Raw genomic sequence first — 26341 nt, 5'->3', positions numbered from 1 at the left:
GGGTAGGAAAAGAGGCCAAGAGCAGGTATAGGAGTCCACACTCAGAAAGTCATTCCTCACCTATTTAAGCAGCTTTGTGGAGAACCTATTATGCTAAGCTCCCTATAAAGATCAATAAGACATAATCCCTACTCCCTATAGGGACCACTGCACTCCAGCCTGGATGACAAGAGTAAGACTCCACAAAAAAAAGTGCTTGGCCGGGCACGGTGGCTCACGCCTGTAATCCCAGCACTTTGGGAGGCCGAAGCGGGTGGATCACGAGGTCAGGAGATCAAGACCATCCTGGCTAACATGGCGAAACCCTGTCTCTACTAAAACACAAAAAATTAGCCAGGCGTGGTGGTGCACGCCTGTAGTCCCAGCTACTCGGGAGGCTGAGGCAGTGGAATCGCTTGAACCCAGGAGGCAGAGGTTGCAGTAAGCCAAGATCACGCCACTGCACTCCAGCCTGGGTGACAGAGCAGGAGTCCGTCTCAAACAAAACAAAACAAAACAAAAAAAGCACTAGCGCTTACAATTTGACTCGGGTAACCATAGCACTTCTCAGACTATGAGTGGGTACGAATCACCTGGAGGATCTTGTTCAAATGCAGTTTCTGATTCATTGGGTGCAATGTGGGGCCTGAGAGTCTGCATTTCTAGCAAATTCTCAGCTGATGCCAATGCTGTTGGTCCGTGGACCTCAACGGAGCCGAATGAACTACCCAAAGTTCATTTCTCTTATTTCTTGACCACAGAAGCCTGAATGTACCTAGTCACAGGGGATGACCCATGACTGGTCGAAATTAATCATGCAATCTTATTCCCCTTGTCAATGATTAGTCTTGGTTGGTGGGCCCATGACTTGGCACTGGCCAATTAATTATACATAAGGAAATCTCTACTGGGTGCTTCACAGTAAGGATTTTCCGTCTAAAAAAAGATACACTCATGAATAAAAGGTGCTTTCCCCCACTGCCTTTCTTCCTTCTTGGATGCTGAGGTGTGAGGATGTCATGCTTGAGGCTGCAGCCACTATCTGGTTGCCATGAGGCAAGACACACCCAGCACACTAAGGATAATAGAAGGGAAAGGTCCTAGGTCCTTGAAGAACTAACCCTAATGGGGCCACTGCCAGATGGCCGAGAGAGGATTATTATTCTTTTTTAAGATGGAGTCTCACTCTGTTGCCAGGCTGGAGTGCAGTGGCGTGATCTCAGCTCACTGCAACCTCCACCTCCTGGGTTCAAGCGATTCTCCTGCCTCAGCCTCCCGAGTAGCTGGGACTACAGGCATGCACCACCACACCTGGCTAATTTTTGTATTTTTAGTAGAGATGGGGTTTCACCATGTTGGCCGGGCTGGTCTCGAACTCCTGACCTCATGTGATCTGCCTGCCTCGGCCTCCCAAAGTGCTGGGATTACAGGCGTGAGCCACTGCACCCAGCCCTGAGAGATAATTAAATGTCTCTATTGCTTAAGCCACTGTTAGTGAGGTGGTCTGTTACTTGCAGCTGAACACATCCAAACGAATAAAATGGTGGATCTGAAATCACGGTGATCAGCATCAGATCCAGTGGAAGCACAAATGATGGATAACTTGCTTTACCAGGACAGACCATAAAAGGCTCCTTGGAAAACCCTTCTCCAAGTGTAACCGCCCAAGGGGTTCACCTTGCCCACTGTCTAGACAGAGCTGATTTATCAAGACAGAGCAGTTACAATAGAGAAAGAGAAATTCACTCAGAGCCGGCTGTGCAGGAGACCGGAGTTTTATTATTACTCAAATAAGTCTCCTGGAAAACTTGGGATCAGAGTTTTTAAGGATAATTTGGTGGGTAAGGGGCCCGTGAATCGGAGTGCTGACTGGTTGGCTAGGGGGTGAAATCACAGGGAGTCGCCGTCCGGGCGCGGTGGCTCACACCTGTAATCTTAGCACTTTGGGAGGCCGAGGCGGGCAGATCACCTGAGGTCAGGAGTTCAAGACCAGCCTGGCCAATATGGTGAAACCCCATCTCTACTAAAAATAAAAAAATTAGCCGGGCATGGTGGTGTGTGCGTGTAGTCCCAGCTACTCAGGAGGATGAGGCAGGAGAATCGCTTGAACCCGGGAGGCAGAGGTTGCAGTGAGCCGAGATTGTGCCACTGCACTCCAGCCTGGGCAACAGAGGGAGACTCCATGTCAAAAAAAAAAAAAAAAAAAATCACAGGGAATGGAAACTGTTCTCGTCTGCTGAGTCAGCTCCTGGAGTGAAGTTACCTTCAAGACTCACTGGGGAAGCTGCAAATCTTATGGCCTCTGGAATAATGGCTGGGAATATTTAGAATTCCAGCCGCTCTCATCTTGACTTGCTGGCTGGTGGCCTTTCCTTTGTTTTATAAGAACAGTTTAGCCTTCTAGGAAGGGCTCTTCCATAAACCATACACTAAATCCCTTCCCAAAGAGAGTTCAGCTTACACCCAGGAATGACGAAGGACAGTTTTGAGGTTAGAAGAAAGATGAGGTCAGATAGGTCTGGTCTCGCTCACTGTCGTAATTTTCTGTTACGGTTTTTGCAAAGGCAGTTTCACAAGGAGGGTCTTGAGGGATGAGTCAGCGTTTACTGGTCAAGCAAGGGAGGACGGGCACCCCAGGCAGTGGGCCGGCTCGCAGGGAAGCCCAGGGGAAGAAGGAAAATGCGGTTAGAGAGGCCGCTCAGGCTGGGGGGCGAGGAGGCCTCTGGGGAGGTCCGCAGAACACGTGGGGCTTGGGAGCCTGGTAAGAAGTGTGGACTCGGGGGGGTGGGCAGCAGGGAGATGGTGAGGGAATCTAGCAAGGGGCTAGAAGTCGGAACTGGAAGAAGTCAAGCAGGTTATAAAATATCAAGGTGCTTGGGCCACATGAGGAAAGATGAGTGCTGGGAACAAGTTGAAGGGACCCAGAACCACCGAGAGGAAGCCCAGATCTCTGTCAACACTTGTTCATCCACGAATTTCTCGCCTGCATTTGGGCCTTCACTGGGCGCTCCTTGCTTTGCTAGAACCAGTCACCCTTCGGCATGAAAATCATGCAGAAAATTGGCAGTTGTTGGGGAAACCCTGACAAAGATCAAGACCCCCTCAAAAAGAACGCACCACGTCCAGCACTTCGGAGCATCTAGCCAGAACTTTCATGGTACAGATGGGGAAACTGAGACCCCGAGAAGGGCTACGAGCCGATCAGGCCACACAGCGAACTGGAGACAGAGCAGGACTGGAACCTTCTTATTCTGATCCTTGAACCAGCGATCAGCCTCACCACCACGAGTGCCTCCCGTGACCACACACGGCCATGGATCAAACAACAAACGAGAGGTTAACACGGCCCCATTTCCCCACAAACTCAGACAAGACAGATCAACAACGTTTGAAGCACATGAATACAACCTGTGCCCCAGAGTGAGGAAGTTCAAGATAAAATTCCTGAAGCCCATACTGATTATTTTAAACACTGTTTCAGAATTCCTAAGAAACTAAGCTTCTATTAAAATACAAACAAGCTTTGAAGTCGTTTGACGATAAAAGGTATTTTCTGGGCCAAGCTTGGTGAGGGGGAAGGCTTACAGCATTTTGAAACAGACTTTGGAGAGCTCATCATAGTTTGAAAAGATTCTGATAATAGATCACAGACATGTTTGTCTCAGCCCGGCCGAGACAACACACGCCATCCTGAGTCTTGCGCAACTGCTCACATTCTACAGCCCCAGTGTACAGAAGTACCGGGATCTGTCAAGACCCACAACTCCAGAGCCAGGTGGCCTGGGTTCAAATCCCAGCTTGCTACTCACCAGCCTAGGTGAGTCTCCTGACCTCTCTGTGCTTGGTTTTCTCATCTGTAAATAGGATAATATTAGTCACCTGTTCTTGGGGCGGATTTGAAGATTAAATGAGTTCATGTAAAGGGTGTAGAGCGGTGGTTGTGCTTTCTTGGTGTTAGCTATCATTATTTGTTCCATGAATCTTGATGGGGAGAAATATTCCAGCTGCTTCCGGCCTGACTGGTCCTCCTTAGTTACTGACCACTTACCTATGAGTAGATGGCTTGCTACTAAGTATGGTAGCCCTAACTGTTGACTGGGACACAGGGAGGCTGAACCTGAGGCCCCACCCCAAAACTACTGAGGCAGAATCCGTATTTTAACACGATTCCAAGGGGACTCAGGCACATACTGAAGTTGGAGGAGCACGAGACGAGGCTGCTGAAATGAGCACTGAAGGCGTCTCCAAGTGGAGGGGCCTTGGCCTCTTTGCAGCCAGGACCCCAATGGCCCTCCTGCCTGCTGGAGAGATGGGGCCACCCTGACTCCTGCCCCTTCGATGTCTGGATGCCACTTCCATGGCGCTATCTTCTGTGTAGGTCTGGTGGGTAGGGGGACATGGGAGACCCTGGCCTGGCCTTACGTTTACCTGGAACAGGGCGTTGGTCGTGCGTCTTCCATGGAGCCTCAAGTTTTGCTCTCGGGTTTTGCTTGGGAGCTGCTTTTACAAATCCTTGTGGCATGTAGAGCTAAAGGCAGTTTCCCCAAAAGCCACCCAAAGGCCAGCTCACCCTACCGCAGAGACGGTCATGGGCTGGCTGTGGGGATGACTGATCTTCAGAGCCAGGTTCTGAGAAGTTGGTGTCATCTAAAAACCCTCAGCAAAACACGGGATGAGCCACTCATTCATTCTCCACAGTAACTTATTTTTATTTTTAGAGACGTGGTCTCGCTATATTGCCCAGGCTGATCTCAAACTCCTGGACGCAAGCATTGCTCCTGCCATGGCATCCTGAGTGGCTGGGATTACAGGGCTGCACCACCCCACTCAGCTCAGTAACCTTTTTTTTTTTTTTTTTTTTTTTTGAGATAGGGTGTGAGGATAATTCTTCAGGTCCTACTTTGGTCACCTGGCAGAAAGATAAATAAAGATCTAAAGTAAAGAGACATGTTAATCCTGAGAATGGTGTTGCAATACATTTTCCTGATACAGCAAATTCTTCCCTCGGCTTAGAAGGCAATGCTTGTGTGGCTTAAAGACTGGAAGAGTGGCAGAATTTTAGCAGTGGCTCACAGGAAGGCGGTTATTATACCAGCCGATGATTCTGCGGGTCAGCTTCCTTTCATGGCACTTCCTGCAGAAGGCCTGCAGTTATTTGCCATGTGGGTTTGGGGAAACTAGGGTGCCCCCTTCTTGATCTTCGGTCTGGCTTCCTGTCAGCTGTCGGCATGGGAGATGCAGCCTGGATGTTCCTTTTCTCTTGCACGTGTCCAGCCCTTATTCTGCCCAGGCGCCTGCCTGGGCTGGGAGCCAAGGGGTCAGTTAGGGTGGAAGAGGACAAGAGAGGAAGGCTATTTCTTGGCTTTCACCTCTGGGCCTCCCTTAGTCCCTGAGGAAGCCCCATGCCAACCTACAGGCTGGGGGACCCAGCGTGGCCCCCACTTCTGGGTTCTGCTCTCTAGCCCTTGACTGTGAGAGGGCGACAAGGTGGATACGGCGTCTGCCCCATCCTCGTAGGACACAAGGTGGATACAGCGTCTGCCCCCATCCCTGGGACCCAAGGTGGATGCGGCGTCTGCCCCCATCCCTGGGACCCAAGGTGGATGCGGCGTCTGCCCCCATCCCTGGGACCCAAGGTGGATGCGGCGTCTGCCCCCATCCCTGGGACCCAAGGTGGATGCGGCGTCTGCCCCCATCCCTGGGACCCAAGGTGGATGCGGCGTCTGCCCCCATCCCTGGGACTCATGCCTGGCTGCTGGCTCTGTGGGGTACTAGGACTGCGTGGCCTGTGTCCTTCGGGTCGGAGCTGCTTCGCCCAAAGCTTATCTACAGTAAGTCCACATTCCCTCAGTGTTTTGAAGAGGAACCAAACCTCCTGGCCCTAAGCGCTCCTGACACAAACAAATCCTCAAAGTGTCTTAGAATGAAATGGACGTGGACGTTATGCTTTTGGAATAAAAAACTAAGACACAAAATTCAATAAGAATGGGTGAACAGGGCTGTCTCTGCTCATCCCATGAAGGTTTAAATATTTTGTTTTATTTTTGAGATGGAATCTCACTCTGCCACCCAGGCTGGAGTGCAGTGGTGTGATCTCAGCCGCCTCCTGGGTTCGTGATTCTCCTGCCTCAACCTCCCGAGTAGCTGGGATTACAGATGCACCCCACCATGCCCAGCCAATTTTTGGATTTTTAGTAGAGACAGGTTTTCACCATGTTAGCCAGGTTGGTCTCGAACTCCTGACCTCAGGTGATCTGCCTGCCTCGGCCTTCCAAAGTGCTGGGATTACAGGCGTGAGCCACCACGCCTGGCCCATGAAGGTTTTTTGCTCTAGCCTCCATGGGCACCAAGCACTGGGCCTGTTATGAAAAGCTTCCTAGCTCCACCGTCCCAGCAGGGAGGGGCATCGGGTTCAGTCCTTCCATGGAGAAGGGCCCGTGGAGCCTCCAGCATCTGGCCTGGACCCGCTTGATGGAATCCAGCCTCCTTCTAATCATTCTTTTTGTTGTTGTTCAGTCCCTTCCTTTTTATTTTTGTATTTTGTATCTTACTTAACATTCATAAATGTAATTATGATAAAATAGACAATTTGGCACAGCGGCTCACACCTGTAATCCCAGTAGTTTGGGAGGCTGAGGCGGACGGATCACGAGGTCAGGAGTTCAAGACCAGCCTGGCCAATATGGTGAAACCGCATCTCTACTAAAAATACAAAAATTAGCTGGGTATGGTGGTGCACGCCTATAATCCCAGCTACTCGGGAGGCTGAGGCAGAAGAATTGCTTGAACCCGGGAGGCGGAGGTTGCAGTGAGCTGAGATTGTGCCACTGCACTCCAGCCTGGGCAACAGAGAAAGACTCCATCTCAAAAAAAAAAAAAAAAAAAAAAAAAAAAAAGGCCGGCGCAGTGGCTCACAGCTGTAATCCCAGCACTTTGGGAGGACGAGACGGGTGGATCACCTGAGGTCTGGAGTTCAAGACCAGTCTTGCCAACATGGTGAAACCCCATCTCTACTGAAAATACAAAAAAATTAGCTGGTCGTGGTGGCAGGTGCCTGTAATCCCAGCTACCTGGGAGGCTGAGGCAAGAGAATTGCTTGAACTTGTGGGGCAGAGGTTGCAGTGAGCCGAGATCACGCCATTGCACTCCAGCCTGGGCAACAGGAGTGAAACTCCGTCTCAGAAAAAAAAAAAAAAAAAGACAATTTACGAATGAGCCAATAATTTGGGGGAATTTATCTCATGAGCTAAACCTATTCAGAGTAAGAGTTCCTGGTTTCAGTGCACCTGAGTTAGGGCCAAGTTGGTTTCTCCTATTAAAAAATGTAAATTGGCCCAGCATGGTGGCTCACGCCTATAATCTCAGCACTCTGTGAGGCTGACATGGAACGGTCAGCCTGGGCAACATGGTAAGACCTCATCTCTACTAAAACCCAAAGAAACAAACAAATTAGCTGGGCATCACACCTGTAGTCCCAGCTACTTGAGAGGCTGAGGCAAGAGGATCACTGGAGCCCCGGAGGTTGAGGCTGCAGTGAGCAGTGATCTTGCCACTGTACTCCAGCCTAGGTGACAGAAAGAGAACCTGTCTCAAAAAAAATTAATTAATGAAGAAAATAAAAATGTAAGTCGGCTATCCATCTCTGAATATCTTTGCTGACGAGAAAGGAAAGTGTCTTAGTTGAGATGGTTTCTCCTCCCAAAGGTCCACCCCCAGAATCCTATGGATCCCCTGAGGCTGAGCCCTGCTGGATATGTGTGGGAGACTCAGTTTGGAGTAAACAGCTACTGCCTCAGGGACAGAAAGAGGGAGGAACAGGAGAAACAGTGTGGGCATTCTTCCCTTCATTGCCAAGGCCCCTTAACTTCTGCCACATGGTCTGGAACAATCCTGTCTAGGTCATGGAGGACTTAAGGAGCTGAGTTTGATTCCCACTCGGCTCTGACACGATTATTTATTTATAGTTCCAACCATTCACCATTGGTTGAGCTCTTGCCACGCGCCAGACCCTGGGCAAGGTATTTTAGACACACTGTGGTTTATAGCTCTGAGAGCCTTATGAGGAAGGAGCTATTATTATGCACGTGTAACACCACAAAACAGGTTGGAGACAGTCAGTAACTTTGTTGCAGCATTAATTTCCCGCCTCAACTTAGCCACACTAGCTCCACACGCTTTGTCTGTCTTGGGTGCTGGTTTTTGTTTTCAGAATAGTGTATATAACACACATAAATGGTTTAAAGAATTAGAACATATTTTGTATGCAAATAATTTTTTGATTATGTATGTTAAAATGTTTGTAGCTTGATTTTTGCTTTCTTTATGGAATCTTTTAATAAATATCAATTCTGAGTTTTAATAGAATAAAATTTATCAATAATTTTCTTGTATGGCTTGCACATTTTATGTCTGATTTTGAAAATCACTTCCAGCCAGGCATGGTGGCTCACAACTGTAATCCCAGCACTTTGCGAGGCCGAGGTCCATCTCTACTTAAAAACAAAAACAGGGCCGGGCGCGGTGGCTCACACCTGTAATCCCAGCACTTTGGGAGGGTGAGGGATCACGAGGCAGGCAGATCACAAGGTCAGGAGACCATTGAGACCAGCCTGGCCAACATGGTGAAACCCCGTCTCTACTAAAAATACAAAAAATTAGCTGGGTGTAGTGGCGGGTGCCTGTAATCCCAGCTACTCGGGAGGCTGAGGCAGGAGAATCGCTTAAAGCCACAAGGCAGAGGTTGCAGTGAGCCAAGATCATGCCACTGCAGTCCAGCCTGGGTGACAGAGCAAGACTCTGTCTCAAAACACAAACAAACAAAAACACAAAAAACTGGAGTCTCTGAGCCTACTCTGGCTCAGGAGGCTGCCAAACAAACAAACAAAAAAAGCGGGGAGTGGGAAAGGAAAAAATCATTTCCTATCCCAACGTAATAAGATATTTTTCTATTTAGTTTTTTTCTAAAAGGCTTATAATTTGGACTTTCCCATTCACATCGTTAAATCTCCTGGCATTTTATTTTTATGTTTGAGGTGATATAGGGAAGATGCTTGTGATATCTATTATACTCAGTTGTGGGCAATGTTTGTACTCTCTAAACTCACTCAGGTACTACACAAACAAAGCTTGCTTCCTTCAATTCAATTGTGTAAGGTTTTATTTAGTATCTGTTGTGGGATTATCTAGAAGCAGGGTAGGCCCTGTACAAGGAAAAAAAATAAAATTATGGATTGCTAAAGTTTTGAATCATTAATTAGGAAGGTAATGTGAAGGGGACAATCACATATTTTCTGGCATCCTGATCTATCGTATTTACATAGAAAGAGGCGTATATAGGTTCTGGGGCTGATTTATTGTTTTCACATAGAAAGAGGGGCGCATATAGGTTCTGGGGCTGATTTATTGTTTTCACATAGAAAGAGAGTCGTATGTAGGTTCTGGGGCTGATTTATTGTTTTCACATAGAAAGAGAGGCGTATATAGGTTCTGGGGCTGATTTATTGTTTTCACATAGAAAGAGAGTCGTATGTAGGTTCTGGGGCTGATTTATTGTTTTCACATAGAAAGAGAGGCGTATATAGGTTCTGGGGCTGATTTATTGTTTTCACATAGAAAGAGAGTCGTATGTAGGTTCTGGGGCTGATTTATTGTTTTCACATAGAAAGAGAGGCGTGTATAGGTTCTCTGGCTGATTTATTGTTTTCACGTAGAAAGAGAGGCGTATACAGGTTCTGGGGCTGATTTATGGTTTTCACATAGAAAGAGAGGCGTGTATAGGTTCTGGGGCTGATTTATTGTTTTCACAGAGAAAGAGAGGCGTATACAGGTTCTGGGCTGATTTACTGTTTTCACATAGAAAGAGAGGCGTGTATAGGTTCTGGGGCCGATTTATTGTTTTCACATAGAAAGAGAGGCGTGTATAGGTTCTGGGGCTGATTTATTGTATTCACAGAGAAAGAGGCGTATAGAGGTTCTGGGGCTGATCTGTTTTCACAGAGAAAGACAGTTGTATATAGGTTCTGTGGGCCTTTGGGAGTTCCCATTCTCACTTCCTTTCTTATGAGTGTGGTGAGCATTGGTGCGGTGTGGGGGTGAGTCTCAGGTTTTTGTTTACATTCAAATATGTTACTTTTCTTTTGCTGCAGAGATATGCTATGGTCCAGAAATTTTTCTTATGATCCTTCAGTGATCCTCTACTTTTTCACAAGTAGAGATTGGTGTTTCAGAACAAGTACGGTACTGTGTGGCTAGTTGCTTCTACAACTGCTGTGAACATGGTCAAAATTAACTAGGCCATGTTTGGGTGATGTCAAACAATGGGCTTACCATAAGCCTACTATTGTCACTCTTAAAAAAACACTCCAAGCTGATAGCCTGTCATGTTTGAATTTGTAAAGGCAACTAACTTGGGAAGTTCTTTCTCATCCAATGTGAAAAATTCTTTTTATTTTTAAATCACTATTGCGTATGTTTCAGCAGAGGGTTTTTTTTTGTTGTTGTTGATAACCTATAAGTACATACGGAGGCTTCTAAAAGGCCTTTGTGGTCCCTGGGGAGCCATACTCTTAGTGCAACAAAAATAGCACTTAAAAAATACATATATATGTATATAATTATTACATGTAAAAAATAGAAAAGGGAACAAAAATTAGTTGGCATGGTGGCATGCACTTGTAATCCCAGCTACTCAGGAGGCTGAAGCAGGAGAATTACTTGAACCTGGGAGGTGGAGGTTGCAGTGAGCCGAGATCGCACCATTGCACTCCAACCTGGGTGACAGAGCGAGACTGTCTCAAAAATAAAATAAAAAATAAAAAAGGGAAAAAAAGGAACGTGTCCTCATGCCTCTTTCCAGTCAATTCCTGCTGCTCCCAGTACCCACCTCCTCAGCAAAAGGCAACCACTTTGCAGCTTGCACTTTTTTTTAAGGCAGAGTCTCTCTCTCAGTGGCAAGAACACAGCTTATTGCAGCCTCAACCTCCTGGGCTCAAGTGATCCACCTGCCTTGGCCTTCAGCTAGCTGCAGCTATCCTTCTTCAAAAGGACTCAATGGACCTCGGTTTGTGTATCCATACCTGATGAGGAGGGATGAGATGGCATGCAAAGATCCTGCTTTAGGAAGCTCTGATGCTCAAGGGGCCCACGTGGGCAAATAAATATAATGATGTGCATAAACCTAAACATATTTTTATAAATAACCAACCAATAGTTCATGGTGGGTAGCTCCAGTAAACAAAAAAGAAAAAAAGAAAACAACCACGCAAGGGTACTGAGGGAGAGGCACCACAGACCAATAAATCCTTGCAAAAGAACAGCTGCTTTGGGCAGGCGCAGAGGCTCACGTCTGTAATCTCAGCAATTTGGGAGGCCAAGGTGGGCTGATCAGTTGAGCTTGGGACTTCAAGACCAGCCTGGGAAACATGGTAAAATCCTGTCTCTACAAAAAATAAATTAGCAGGGTGGGTGTGGTGGTGAGTGCCTGTAGTCCCAGCTACTCAGGAGGCTGAGGTGGGAGGATGGCTTGAGCCCAGATGTCGAGGCTCCCAAGTTCACGCCACTGCACTCCAGCCTGGGTGAGTGAGACCCTGTCTCAAAAAGAAAAAAGAAAAGCCACTTCTTTTTTTTTTTTTTTTTGAGACAGAGTCTCGCTCTGTTGCCCAGGCTGGAGTGCAGTGGCGCAATCTCGGCTTACTGCAAGCTCTGCCTCCCCGGTTCACACCATTCTCCTGCCTCAGCCTCCTGAGTAGCTGGGACTACAGGCGCCCGCCATCACGCCCGGCTAATTTTTTGTATTTTTAGTAGAGACGGGGTTTCACTGTGTTAGCCAGGATGGTCTCGATCTCCTGACCTCGTGATCCACCTGCCTTGGCCTCCCAAAGTGCTGGGATTACAGGCGTGAGCCACCGCACTCGGCAAAAGCCACTTTTTAATAAACTATAATGTAAAAGGATGGTTCATATAATATGCCGCTTAAGCAGTAAGTGCATTCTAGAGCATAGACAAGAAAAGTGAGCAAATAAGTGATTCTGGTGGGAGGTGAAGCAAATAATAAAATTAAGTTATATCAACATAAAAGCAGTATGATCTTGGTAACTAGAATAGTTTTATGCTTGAAACTCAGCATCTATCATGCATGGTATAAGTTGGAAATCCAGAACACTTCTCATCTGACAATAGATTACCAGGATGTGCTTGGTCAACAGACTCATGACCAGATTCCTTTAAAAATAAAGACGGAGCTAACCGCGAGTGATCTGCCAGCCTCGGCCTCCCGAGGTGCGGGGATTGCAGACGGAGTCTCGTTCACTCAGTGCTCAATGGTGCCCAGGCTGGAGTGCAGTGGCGTGATCTCGGCTTGCTGCAACCTCCACCTCCCAGCCGCCTGCCTTGGCCTCCCAAAGTGCCACGATTGCAGCCTCTGCCCGGCCGCCACCCCGTCTGGGAAGTGAGGAGCATCTCCGCCTGGCCGCCCATCATCTGGGATGTGAGGAGCCCCTCTGCCGGGCTGCCCAGTCTGGAAAGTGAGGAGCATCTCTGCCCGGCCGCCATCCCATCTAGGAAGCGAGGAGCGCCTCTTCCCGGCCGCCATCACATCTGGGAAGTGAGGAGCTCTCTGCCCGGCCGCCCATCGTCTGAGATGTGGGGAGCACCTCTGCCCTGCCGCCCCGTCCGGGATGTGAGGAGCGTCTCTGCCCGGCCGCCCCGTCTGAGAAGTGAGGAGACCCTCTGCCCGGCAGCCGCCCTGTCTGAGAAGTGAGGAGCCCCTCCGCCCGGCAGCCACCCCGTCTGGGAAGTGAGGAGCGCCTCTGCCCGGCAGCCACCTCGTCCGGGAGGGAGGTGGGGGGGTTAGCCCCCCGCCTGGCCAGCCGCCCCGTCCGGGAGGTGAGGGGCGCCTCTGCCCGGCCGCCCCTACTGGGAAGTGAGGAGCCCCTCTGCCCGGCCAGCCGCCCCGTCCGGGAGGGAGGTGGGGGGGTCAGCCCCCCACCCGGCCAGCCCCCCGTCCGGGAGGGAGGTGGGGGGGTTAGCCCCCCGCCTGGCCAGCCGCCCCGTCCGGGAGGGAGGTGGGGGGGTCAGCCCCCCGCCCGGCCAGCCGCCCCGTCTGGGAGGGAGGTGGGGGGGTTAGCCCCCCGCCTGGCCAGCCGCCCTGTCCGGGAGGTGAGGGGCGCCTCTGCCCGGCCGCCCCTACTGGGAAGTGAGGAGCCCCTCTGCCCGGCCACCACCCCATCTGGGAGGTGTACCCAACAGCTCATTGAGAACGGGCCATGATGACAATGGCGGTTTTGTGGAATAGAAGAGGGGGAAGGATGGGGAAAAGATTGAGAAATCGGATGGTTGCCGTGTCTGTGTAGAAAGAGGTAGACATGGGAGACTTTTCATTTTGTTCTGTACTAAGAAAAAATTATTCTGCCTTGGGATCCTGTTGATCTGTTACCTTACCCCCAACCCTGTGCTCTCTGAAACATGTGCTGTATCCACTCAGGGTTGAATGGATTAAGGGCGGTGCAAGATGTGCTTTGTTAAACAGATGCTTGAAGGCAGCATGCTCGTTAAGAGCCATCACCACTCCCTAATCTCAAGTACCCAGGGACACAAACACTGCGGAAGGCCGCAGGGTACTCTGCCTAGGAAAACCAGAGAACTTTGTTCACTTGTTTATCTGCTGACCTTCCCTCCACTATTGTCCTGTAACCCTGCCAAATCCCCCTCTGCGAGAAACACCCAAGAATGATCAATAAAAAATAAAAAAAAAAATAAAGACGGAACTTCCAGTGGAGACCGGAGTACTGTGAGCTCTTCGTACTGAAAAGACAGCTTCTCTCACTTGCTAGCTCTCCCTCTGCCCCACATACCAAAAATATTCTGAGAAAATTTTACCCAAGTAAATAGCTATTATGACTATGGTTAAAAAAAAAAAAAAGTAAAAGGTATGTTTAAAGACACATTCATGCCTGGGCATGGTGTCTCACACCTGTCATCCCAGTGCTTTGGGAGGCCAAGGTGGGAGGATTGCTTGAGGCGGGGAGTTTGAAACAAGCCTGGGCAACAGAGCGAGACTCCATCGCCGCAAAAAATTTACAAATTCTCTGGGTGTGGTGGCTCACTCCTGTAATCCCACCACTTTGGGAGGCTGAGGCAAGAGGATTGCTTGAGCCCAGGAGTTCAAGACCAGCCTGGGCAAAATGGTGAAACCCCATATCTACTACACACACACATATATATATATATATATATATATATAATGAAACACAGGCATGATGGCATGCACCTGTAGTCCCAGCTACTTGGAAGGTTGAGGTGGACCCAGGAGGTCAAGGCCGTAGTGAGCTGTGATCATGCCACTGCACTCCAGCCTGGATGACAGATCAAGACCATATCACAAATAAAAAAATTAAAAATTAGCTGGGTGTGGTGGCCCATGCCCTTATAGTCCCAGCTCCTGAGGAGGCTTAGGTGCGAGGATCTCTCGAGCCCAGGAGTTGAAGGCTGTAGTGAGCTGTGATTGCACCACTGCACTCCAGCCTGGGCAACAGAGTGAGACTCTGTCTCTGAAAACAAAACCAAAAACCCCCCTAAGGATACATTTACATTTGGTGTATATGCAATGACAGACTGTGAGGACCCTCTCTGGAAATTTGGAATAGTTGCCCCTGAGCCCCGTAAGATTTACTGCCGCCCAGCCCCTCTCCTCAACTGAACTACTACAGATGCATTTTTTTCCAATATCTGTAACTACGTCAGTGACCTGAAAGTCTCTCAGGAGAGTGGGCCTTGGTTCGGGTCATGAATTTGCCTCCTCTGTGTGTGCCCTCTCGACTCAGATCCTTGCAGGTAGAGCTCCATGAAGAAACTTGGAGCCAGGTGTAGTGGCTCACGCCTGTAATCCCAGCACTTTGAGAAGCCGAGGCGGGTGGATCATGAGATCAGGAGATCGAGACCATCCTGGCTAACACGGTGAAACCCCGTCTCTACTAGAAATACAAAAAATTAGCTGGGCCTGGTAGTGGGCGCCCGTAGTTCCAGCTACTCGGGAGGCTGAGGCAGGAGAATCGCTTGAACTCGGGAGGTGGAGGTTGCAGTGAGCCAAAACCGTGCCACTGCACTCTAGCCTGGGCGACAGAGCAAGACTCCATCTCAAAAAAAAAAAAAAAAGAAAAGAAAAAAAAAGAAACTCATTACTGTGAACATTTAAAACCTTGATGAGCTTTGAAGATTTTTGCGACTTTTCTTACCCCAGGCAGACACTGGGTTTTCCCTTCTTGCTTAACATGAGACTTCAGAGGGAAAACAAAAAAGCTCGGTTTTGGTAAGGATCCTTTGAAAACTTCAGTGCCAAGTACTTCTGAGAAGTCTGATTTGGTTTGTTCCTCTTTAGTCGTTTGTGGAATTTTTTTGTTGTTGTTGTTTTGTTTTGTTACTATAGTGTCTCGCTCCATCGCCCAGGCTACAGTGCAGTGGCATGATCTTGGCTCACTGCAACCTCTGCCTCCCATCTCAGCCTCCTGAATAGCTGGGACCACAGGCACACACCACCACACCAGGCTAATGTCTGTTTTTGTTGAGACAGGGTTTCACCATGTTGCCCAGGCTGGTCTTGGAGTTGTAATCTTTTGTGTTTTTTTTTTTTGAGACGGAGTTTTGCTCTTTGTTGCCCAGGCTGGAGTGCAGTGGCGCCATCTTGGCTCACTGCAAGCTCCACCTCCCGGGTTCAAGCGATTTTCCTGTCTCAGCCTCCCGAGTAGCTGGGATTACAGGTGCCCGCCACCACGACCAGCTAATTTTTTTATTTTTTCATTTGGGCAGGGCTGAAGTAGGAAGTAAGGATGGGAATTGGTGCAGGAACGATTAGGATTTCTTTTTTTTTTTTTTGAGACAGAGTTTTGCTCTTTGTCCCCCAGGCTGGAGCGCAGTGGCGCGATCTCGGCTCACTGCAAGCTCCGCCTCCCGGGTTCACGCCATTCTCCTGCCTCAGCCTCCCGAATAGCTGGGACTACAGGCGCCCGCCACCATGCCCGGCTAACTTTTTGTATTTTTAGTAGAGACGGGGTTTCACCGTGTTAGCCAGGATGGTCTCCATCTCCTGACCTCGTGATCCGCCCGCCTCGGCCTCCCAAAGTGCTGGGATTACAGGCGTGAGCCACCGCGCCCGGCCACGATTAGGATTTATGTATTTTCTCCCAGTCTCTAAGTTCGATCAGTTTCTAGAAATTACCAGGTCTAGATGCATCCCCAAGAAGACAGTGTCCTTGTCAGGGGAACTAGGAGGGTACATGCCATTGTGGAGAGAAATACATTAGACTGTCAGAGACAGGGCCATTTAATAACCTCTCCTTACAACAGACAGAGGTTGGGTGTCTGGGAAGCAGACCAAGAGGGAGATTTGTGATCAGGAAGTTTATTAAAGATGCCCTCAGGAGGCCGGGCACCGTGGCTCATGCCTGTAATCCCAGCACTTTGGGAGGCCAAGGTGGGTGAGTCACCTGAGGTCAGCAGTTCAAGACCAGCCTGACCAACATGGTGAAACCCCATCTCTACTAAAAATACAAAATTAGCTGGGCGCGGTGGCGCATGCTTGTAACCCCAGCTACTCAGGAGGCAGAGGCAGGACAATCGCTTGAACCCGGGAGTTGGAAGTTGCAGTGAGTGAAGATTGTGCCATTGCACTCTAGCCTGGGCAGTAAGAGCAAAACCTCGTGCCCCCGCCGCCCCCCGCCCAAAAAGAAAGAAAGAAAAAAAATGCCCTCAGGATTAATACCTGTGAGGAGGCAGGGCTGCAGGATTAGGGGACGTTGGCCTGGAGCTCAGGAAACAAAGGCCTCAGCAAATCTCTCAACAGGAGTGACTCTCTGGAGCTGGGATGGCCCTTGTCAGGAATGCAGCTGTCCCTAGGGGGAGCATGACCTTGGGTGACGCAGCTCTCTTTAGCCTCAGGTGATCCCAGACAGGGACTTCCTTTATCCGGATGTGGTGGCTCGTGCTCATAATCCCAACACTTTGGGAGGCCGAGGCGGGAGGACTGCTTGAGCCCAGGAATTTAAGACCAGCCTGGGCAACACAGCCAGACTGCATCTCAAACAAACAAACAAACAAACAAGAAACCCATAATTGTTATACCAGTTTCCATTTACTGAGCACTGCTATAGGCTGTGTATTGGCTAATTATTTTACATAGATCGTCTTAATCCTCAGAACAACCCCGTGAAGTAGGTATTGTTTTATGGATAAGAAAATAGGCTCTACGTGGCCGGGTGCGGTGGCTCACGCCTATGATCCCAGCACTCGGGGAGGCCGAGGCGGGTGGATCACAAGGTCAGGAGACCGAGGCCATCCTGGCTAACATGGTGAAACCCCGTCTCTACTAAAAAATACAAAAAAGTAGCCAGGCATGGTGGCGGGTGCCTGTAGTCCCAGCTACCCAGGAGGCTGAGGCAGGAGAATGGTGTGAACCCAGGAGGCAGAGCTTGCAGTGAGCCGAGATCACGCCACTGCACTCCAGCCTGGGCAACAGAGCGATATTCTGTCTCAAAAAAAAAAAGTTATTACAAATTGTGTCAAAAATAAGATGACCATTAATCAAGAGAAGCCAGCCTTTTCTTTTTTTTTTCTTTTTTTGAGACGGAGTCTTGCTCTGTCGCCCAGGCTGGAGTGCAGTGGCACGATCTTGGCTCACTGCAAACTCCGCCTCCCGGGTTCACGCCATTCTCCTGCCTCAGCCTCCCGAGTAGCTGGGACTACAGGCGCTCGCCACCATGCCTAGCTTTTTTTTTTTTTTTTTTTTTTTTTGTATTTTTAGCAGAGACGGGGTTTCATCGTGTTAACCAGGATGGTCTCGATCTCCTGACCTCATGATCCACCCGCCTCGGCCTCCCAGAGTGCTAGGATTACAGGCGAGAGCCACTGCACCCAGCCGAAGCCAGCCTTTTCTTGCACTGAAACTCTAGGCAAGTTCTCAGGATCACTAGCTTCCAATAATAGCTCCTACAGTAAGTGCAATATTGAGTTTCATGTGGGTTTTTGTGATAACATTTCTTAATTAAGGCAGATTGCATGATGCTAAAGAAGAATTTAGGCCAGGCACTGTGGCTTACACTTGTAATCCCAGCACTTTGGGAGGCCAAGGTGGGCAGATCACTTGAGGCCAGGAGTTTGAGACCAGCCTGGCCAACATGGAGAAACCCCATCTCTACTAAAAATACAAAAATTAGGCTGGGCGCGGTGGCTCATGCCTGTAATCCCAGCACTTTGGGAGGCTGAGGCATGCGGATCACGAGGTCAGGAGTTTGAGACCAGCTTGGCCAACATAGTGAAACCCCGTCTCTACTAAAAATACAAAAAATTAGCGGGGCATGGTGGCAGGTGCCTGTAATCCCAGCTACTTGGGAGGCTGAGGCAGGAGAATTGCTTGAAGCTGGGAGGCAGAGGTTGCAGTGAGCCGAGATCGCACAACTGCGCTCCAGCCTGGGTGATGGTGCGAGACTCTGTCTCAAAAAAAAAAGAAGAAAAAAACCCCCCAAAATTAGCTGGGTGTGGTGACACATGCCTGTAGTCCCCGCTACTTGGGAGGCTGAGGCATGAGAATTGTTTGAGCCTGGGAAGCAGAGGTTGCAGTAAGCCAGGATCACGCCACTGCACTCCAGCCTGGGTGACAGAGCAAGACTGTGTCTCAAAGAAAAAATAAAAAGAAGAATTTCATGAAGCCTTGAGAAGCCAACTGTGTGGTCCCAGGATAAGGGTCTGTGTTCTCGTTCTCACTGTTGTTCGGTTGGCACTCAGCAGTGCTGATGAGGGCTCCCGAGTGGGACTGCTGTGGGTTCTCATGGCAGTTCTGTGTCTGGGCTGTCCAGGATCTTGGGCTTAGACACATTGCCACATGGAAGCTGTGGGGTGTGCGTGTGTGTGCACGTGCCTCCACACGCAAGAGCGCCTGTGCGTGGTGGGGCAAAGGGTGACTCAGTGGTTGGGAAACCTGGGTTCACCTGTCCTGCCCAAGCCTCAGGCTGCAGCTCCCTCTGCTCCCAGCCTCGGGAGGGGCCTTCTCTTATCGCCAGCATGCAGCTCCAGGGCACTGCTCACAAATGCGAATGCGGTTCCCTCACCCTCCACTATCTCCCTTCCCCTAGCTCTCCCTCCTGGGAAGAAGGGGGCCTCCTACTGAGGAGGGTAGGAAAGCTTGATCCTAGCTCCATGACTGAGACCTGGTTTGACCCTGGGGGAACCAAGAGCTCCAGGGGGGCCCTGTGAGGCTGCCAGAGTTGCTGAGGATCTGCCAACTGACTCTCCTGCCCTCAGCCTGAAACCTGAGCCTTACCCAACACCTGCCAGCCCTCTAGGCTGCGCCTTTCACCCAGCACAGGTGTGTCCCATTGTATGTGTTCGGTAGGAGTGAGCTGTCCATGGGAATCTAGTCTCTGTGCATTCCTTGGCTCATGGCAAATAAGAATTCCTTAAAAAATGTTAAAAAGATGCCAGGCGCGGTGGCTCACGCCTGTAATCCCAGCACTTTGGGAGGCCGAGGCGGGCGGATCAAGAGGTCAGGAGATCGAGACCATCCTGGCTAACACAGCGAAACCCCGTCTCTACTAAAAATACAAAAAATTAGCCGGGCGTGGCGGCAGGCGCCTGTAGTCCCAGCTACTTGGGAGGCTGAGGCAGGAGAATGGCGTGAACCCGGGAGGCGGAGCTTGCAGTGAGCCGAGATCGCGCCACTGCACTCCAGCCTGAGCGACAGAGCGAGACTCCATCTCAAATAAAAAAAAAAGTTAAAAAGAACCCAGTATCTGTATCACGTTCAACATAAGAGAAAGATGAGACTCTTATTATAGAAGAGTAGGCCAGGTGCAGTGTCTCACACCTGTAATCCTAGCACTTTGGGAGGCCGAAGCAGGAGGATTGCTTGAGCCCAGGAGTTCAAGACCAGCTTGGGAACACAGGGAGACCACATATATTTTGTTATTCCAATTTTTAAATTTTTTCTTTTTTACTTAAAGACCAGTGAGATACTAAGGGAGACTGCATTAGGAAGAGAGACTGTGTCTGTAAACAACAACTAAAAGTTGGCTGGGCATGGTAGGACGTGCCTGTGATCCCAGCTACTCAGAAGGCTGAGGTGGGAGGATCACTCGAGCGCAAAAGGTTGGGGCTGCAGTAAGCAACCTCATGCCACTGCACTCCAGCAACAGAGCGAGACCCTGTCTCAAAAGAAAATAAAATAGGCTGGCTGGGTGTGGTGGCTCACCCCTGTAATCCCAGCACTTTGGGAGGCAGAGGTGGGTGGATCACGAGGTCAGGAGTTCAAGACCAGCCTGACCAATATGGTGAAACCCTGTCTTTACTAAACACACACACACACACACACACACACACACTAGCTGGGTGTGGTGGCGGGCACCTCTAATCCCAGCTACTCTGGAGGCTGAGGCAGGAGAATTGCTTGAACCCGGGAGGCGGAGGTTGCAGTGAGCCAAGATCTCACCATTGCACTCCAGCCTGGGTGACAGAGCTAGATTCTGACTCAAATAAATAAATAAATAAAAATAAAAAAGGCTGAGCGTAGCGGCTCGCACCTGTAATCCCAACACTTTGGGAGACTGAGGTGAGAGGATCACTGGAGCCCAGGAGTTGAAGACCAGCCTGGGCAGTATGGCGAGACCCTGTGTACAAAACATAAGAAATGAACCAAATGTGGTGGCACGCACCTATAGTCCCAGCTAATCAGGAGGCTGAGGTGGAAGGATCAGTTGAGCCCAGGAGTTCAAGACCAGCCTGGGCAATATGGTAAGACCCTGTCTGCAAAAAACAAAAAATTATCCAGGTGTGGTGTCACTCACCTATAGCCCCAGCTGCTCAGGAGGCTGAGGTGGGAGGATCACTTGAGCCTGGGGGGGTCGAGGCTGCAGTGAGCTGTGATCATGCCACTGCACTCAGCCTGGGTGACAGAGTGAGACCCTGTCTCAAAAATAATAATAATATAATAAAATACAAAATATAGAATAGTAATGGGTAGAATACAGTAGAAAGAGAAAGTCAGGGTTACATTTCAAACAAATAAGCATTTTCTATTCTCATAGTTTAAAGAAAAGCATTTCTTATGTTCAAAGTAGTACATATTTACTAAAGAATATTTAATGGAAAAACAAAAAGATTTTTTAAACTATTTTTTCTTCTGTTCCCTTTTCTGCAACTATGTGTATGTGTGTACATGTGATATGTATGTGTATATTTTTCTCAATAAATTTTTGCTTTAGAATATTTTTGATTTACAAAAAATTTGCAAGGATAGTATAGAGATGGCTGGGCCCGGAGGCTCAAGACTATAATCCCAGCACACTGGGAGGGCAAGTTGGGAAAATCACCTGAGCCCAGGAGTTCAAGACCAACCTGGACAAGATGTTGAAACCCCATCTCGGCCAGGCCCGGTGGCTCACGCCTGTAATCCCAGCACCTTGGGAGGCCGAGGTGGGTGGATCACCTGAGGTCAGGAGTTTGGAACCAGCCTGGCCAACATGGCAAAACTCCATCTCTACTAAAAATATAAAAATTAGCTGAGTGTGGTGGCGGGCACCTGTAATCCCAGTTACTCGGGAGGCTGAGGCAGAAGAATTACTTGAACCCGGGAGGCGGAGGTTGCAGTGAGCTGAGATTGTGCCACTGCACTCCAACCTGGGTGACAGAGTGAGACTCTGTCTCGAAAAAAAAGAAAAAAACTGAAAGAAAACAAAGAAACCCCATCTCTTCACAAATTGTAAAAACTGGCAAGGCATGCTTCTGTATTCCCAGCTACTTGGGCAGCTTCGTGAAGATGTTTGGAGCCCGGAATGGTGAGGTTGCAGTGAGTCATGTTCACACCACTGCACTCCAACCTGGGCAACAAAGTGAGACCCTATCTCAATCAATCAATCGATCAAATATAGAGTTTCCATATACCCATACACTCAGTTTCTCCTATTGTTATCCCATTACTATGGTACATTTATCAAAACCTATGAGCCAATATTGATACAGTCTTCTGAAGACCATACATAATTTGGGTTACCTTCGTTCTTACCCAGTGTTCTATTTCTAGCATTTCAGCTAGGATGCCATATCACGTTCAGTCATTAGGTCTCCTTACGCTCTTCTGAAATGTAAGTTTCGGCCAGGCACAGAGGCTCATGCCTGTAATCCCAAAACCAAATACATAAATAAAATAAAATGTAAGTTTCTCACACAGGGTCTCACTCTGTCCACCCAGGTTGGAACACAGTGGCACGATGTCAGCTCACTGCAACCTCTGCCTCCTGGGCTCAAGCAATCCTACCGCCTCAACCCCCAAGTAGCTGAGACTACAGGTTCGAGCCACAACACCCGGATAATTTTTGTATTTTTAGCAGATACGGGGTTTCACCATGTTGGCCAGGCTGGTCTCGAACTCCTGACCTCAGGTGATCCGCCCACCTTGGCCTCCTAAAGTGCTGGGATTACAGGCGTGAGCCACCGCGTCCAGCCCTTCTTTTTTTTAAATGAACTTGACGGTTTTAAGGAGTACTGGTCATACTTGTTGTAGAATGTCCTTCAACTGGGATTTGTCTGATGTTTTTCTCATGATTAGACTGGGGTTTGGGGTTTTGGGGAGGAAAACCACAGAGATAAAGTGCCATTTTCTTTTTTGTTTGTTTGTTTGTTTGTTTGAGATGGAGTCTCGCGTTATTGCCCGGGCTGGAGTGCAATGGTGCAATCTCGGCTCACTGCAACCTCTGCCTCCTGGGTTCAAGCGATTCTCCTGCCTCAGCCTCCTGAGTAGCTGGGATTACAGGCACCTGCCACCATGCCTGGCTAATTTTCTGTATTTTTAGTAGAGATGGGGTTTCACCATGTTGGCCAGGCTTGTCTCGAACTCCTAACCTCGTGATCCACCCGCCTCGGCCTCCCAAAGTGCTGGGATTACAGGCGTAAGCCACCCTCCTGGCAACTTTTTCTCTTTTTAAAATGGTCAGTTTAGCAAAAGATTTGTCAGTTTTTTAAAAAATCGAGACAGGGTCTCACTCTGCCACTCAGGCTGGAGTGCAGTGGCTTGATCATTGGTCACTCCTCGGCTCAAGCAATCCTTCTTCAGCCTCCCAAGTAGCTAGGACTACAGGTTTCCACTATGCCTAATTTTTAAAAATTTTCGGCCGGGCGCGGTGGCTCACGCCTGTAATCCCAGCACTTTGGCAGGCCGAGGTGGGCAGATCATGAGGTCAGGAGATCAAGACCATCCTGGCTAACATGGTGAAACTCCATCTCTACTAAAAAACACACAAAAAATTAGCCGGGCGCGGTGGTGGGTGCCTGTAGTCCCAGCTACTCGGGAGGCTGAGGCAGGAGAATGGCGTGAACCCAGGAGGCGGGGCTTGCAGTGAGCTGGGATCGCGCCACTGCACTCCAGCCTGGGCACTCCAGCCTGGGCGACAGAGTGAGACTCCATCTCAAGCAAGCAAACAAACAAACAAACAAAAAAATTCATGTAGAGACTTGGGGGTCAGGAGTCTTGCTCTGTTGCTCAGGCTGGTGTCTAATTCCTGGCCTCAAGTGATCCTCCCACCCCAGCTTCTCAAAGTGCTGGGATTACAGGTGTGAGCGCCAGACTGTTTTGTCAGTTTTGTTGGTCTTTTCAAAAAGACAACTTCAATTTTCTTGACTTTCTCTATGCTTGTTGTGTTTTCTTTTTCATACTTTTTTTTTTTTTTTTTGAGAGAGGGTCTCACTCTGTCACCCAGGATGGAGTGCAGTGGTGCGATCATAGCTCACTGCAGCCTTGACCCTCCGGGCTCAGGTGATCCTCCTACCTCAGCCTCCTCAGGAGCTGGGATTACAGGCACCTGCCACCACACCTGGCTAATTTTTGTATTTTTTGTAGACACAGGGTTTTGTCAAGTTGCCCAAGCTGGTCTCGAACTAATAGGCTCAAGCAATCCTCCTGCCTTGGTCTCCCAAAGTGCTGCGAATACAGGCATAAACCACCATGTCTGGCCGACTTGCTTTGTAGTTTTTATATGTGTGTACTAACTGGTGCACACATATAAATATATATACATTAACTATCATGTATGTAATGCACATGCATGATTCTTGTATAATACATACACACACATAAACACATACATGATTATTAGCATATATATACTTATATGTGTGTATATATATATACACACACACAGTTGTTAATGTATATATATTTATATACACATTAATATAAGCAAGAGAGAAGTGTGTGTGTGTATGTGTGTGTGTGTGTGTGTAGACAACGGTGAGCTCCCTGGCTCCCTGGCTTGCCATCCATTCAATCCCAGCACAAGGTAGAGTGGTTTCACAGTCGTTAACCCATATCCCCATGGGAAACAATTTTGCTGTTAGAGTTCAGTGCTTATGTACAGTTCCTTTTATTTTTAGTCTTATAGTCTTCACTCATTTCCAAAGTCACTTAGACCAGCACTTCCCTTCCATCCCCTTCAACGCCCGGCACTTCCCTTCCATCCCCTTCAACGCCCGGCACTTCCCTTCCCTCCCCTTCAACGCCCGGCACTTCCCTTCCCTCCCCTTCAACGCCCGGCACTTCCCTTCCCTCCCCTTCAACGCCCGGCACTTCCCTTCCCTCCCCTTCAACGCCCGGCACTTCCCTTCCTTCCCCTTCAACGCCCGGCACTTCCCTTCCTGCCCCTTGGATGTTGGGTCATGTTTGTAACATGGTGAGATTCTTTATAACAGTTTGCATTCCATCCTGGGAACCCTCCCACTCCCGCTTTAACATTTGCATATATTAAGGTTGAAATTTGTGCTGTAGAGAAATTTGTGCTCTATGGGTTTTTTGTTTGTTTGTTTTGTTTTGTTTTAGAGACGGGGTTTTGCTCTGTCACGGAGGCTGGAGTGCCGTGGGATGATCATAGCTCATGAACTCCTGGATTCAAGGGATCCTGCTTCACCTTCCTGAGTAGCTGGGACTACAGGCACATGCCGCTCAGCCAGCTAAAGTTGTGTTTTTGTTTTTTTTGTTTTGTTTTTTTTTGAGATGGTGTCTCACTCTGTCGCCCAGGCTGGAGTGCAGAGGTGCCATCTTGGCTCACTGCAACTTCTGCCTCCTGGGTTCAAGTGATTCTCCTGCCTCAGCCTACTGAGTAGCTGGGATTACAGGTACCCACCACCACGCCCGGCTATTTTTTGTATTTTCAGTAGAGACGGGGTTTCACCATGTTGGCCAGGCTGGTCTCAAACTCCTGACCTCAAGTGATCCGCTTGCCTTGGCCTCGCAAAGTGCTGGGATTACAGGCGTGAGCCACCACACCCAGCCAGTTCTATGGGTTTTGACAAATGCACAATCTCATGTACCATACAGAAGAGTTTCACTGCCCTAAAATATCATATATGGTTTACCTATTCAGCCTATACTTCATTCTCCAAGCCTCTGGCAACCACTGATGTATTTTAGGTCTCTATAATTTCACCTTTTCCAGAATGTCATATAAATAGAATCATTATAGTATACAGTCTTTTAAGACTGGTTTCTGGCTGGGCATGATGGTTCACGCCTGTAACCCCAGCACTTTGGGAGGCCAAGGTGGGTGGATCACTGGAGCCCAGGAGTTTGAGACCAGCCCTAGCAACATAGAAAGATCCTGTCTCTACAAAAATTACAAAACAACTAGCCAGGGGTGGGGACGTGCTCTTGTAGTTCCAGCTGCAAGCTGAAGTAGGAGGATGGCTGGAGCCTGGGATGTAGACGCTGCGGTGAGCCATGGCCACTCCACTGCACTCCAGCCTGGGTGACAGAGTGAGACCCTATCTCAAAAAAAGAGAAAAGAACAAAAAGACGTATCAGGTAAAGTGACCCAGAATCTAAATTTATGGCCCTCTGCTAATCTTGCTGTTTCTTGCTCTAATGGATTTATGGCCAGGAGAAACTGTAGCAAAGTAAAGGTGTGCCTGGGAGAGATGGACTCTGATTAATTTTATCAGTCTCCTGGCAATAGCTAACCTTATATACATAAGCATTGAACCCAAATCCAAGGACATCCTGTTTTGGAACATTAAAGTGCTATTGTCACAGAAAGGAAGGGAGTCCTTCCTCTCTAAATTTATAATGTCAGTCACTCCTTTGAGAGTTTTCGCTGGCCCTATATATTTTGCACCTGTTCCCAATAATCCAGACGGTACTGTGGGGGGCCAAGGTTCTTGGGTCCCTGAAGTTTCACTAAAAAATCAATTCACAGCTTGGCGCGGTGGCTCATCTCTGTAATCCCGGCACTTTGGGAGGCCGAGGCGGGTGGATCACTCGAAGTCAGGAGTTTGAGACCAGCCTGACCAAAACGGTGAAACCCCATCTCTACTAAAATTACAAAAATTAGTTGGGCGT

General features: G+C 48.9%; 1 protein-coding gene across 1 annotated transcript in view; it reads left to right on the top strand.

The window, feature by feature from the left end:
- The first annotated feature begins 3778 nt into the window (after positions 1-3778).
- Positions 3779-26341, top strand: part of TFRC (transferrin receptor) — a 70663-nt gene continuing 48100 nt past the window's right edge. The window contains exon 1 of the mRNA XM_055382736.2: positions 3779-3796. The gene's annotated coding sequence lies outside the window, so the exon portion shown is untranslated. The remainder of the gene's footprint in view (positions 3797-26341) is intronic.

This window comes from Gorilla gorilla, chromosome 2, assembly GCF_029281585.2.
Source record: "Gorilla gorilla gorilla isolate KB3781 chromosome 2, NHGRI_mGorGor1-v2.1_pri, whole genome shotgun sequence".
NCBI lineage: Eukaryota > Metazoa > Chordata > Mammalia > Primates > Hominidae > Gorilla > Gorilla gorilla.
Note: the sequence above shows the minus strand (reverse complement) of the source record. Positions and strands in the feature narration are given on the sequence as shown.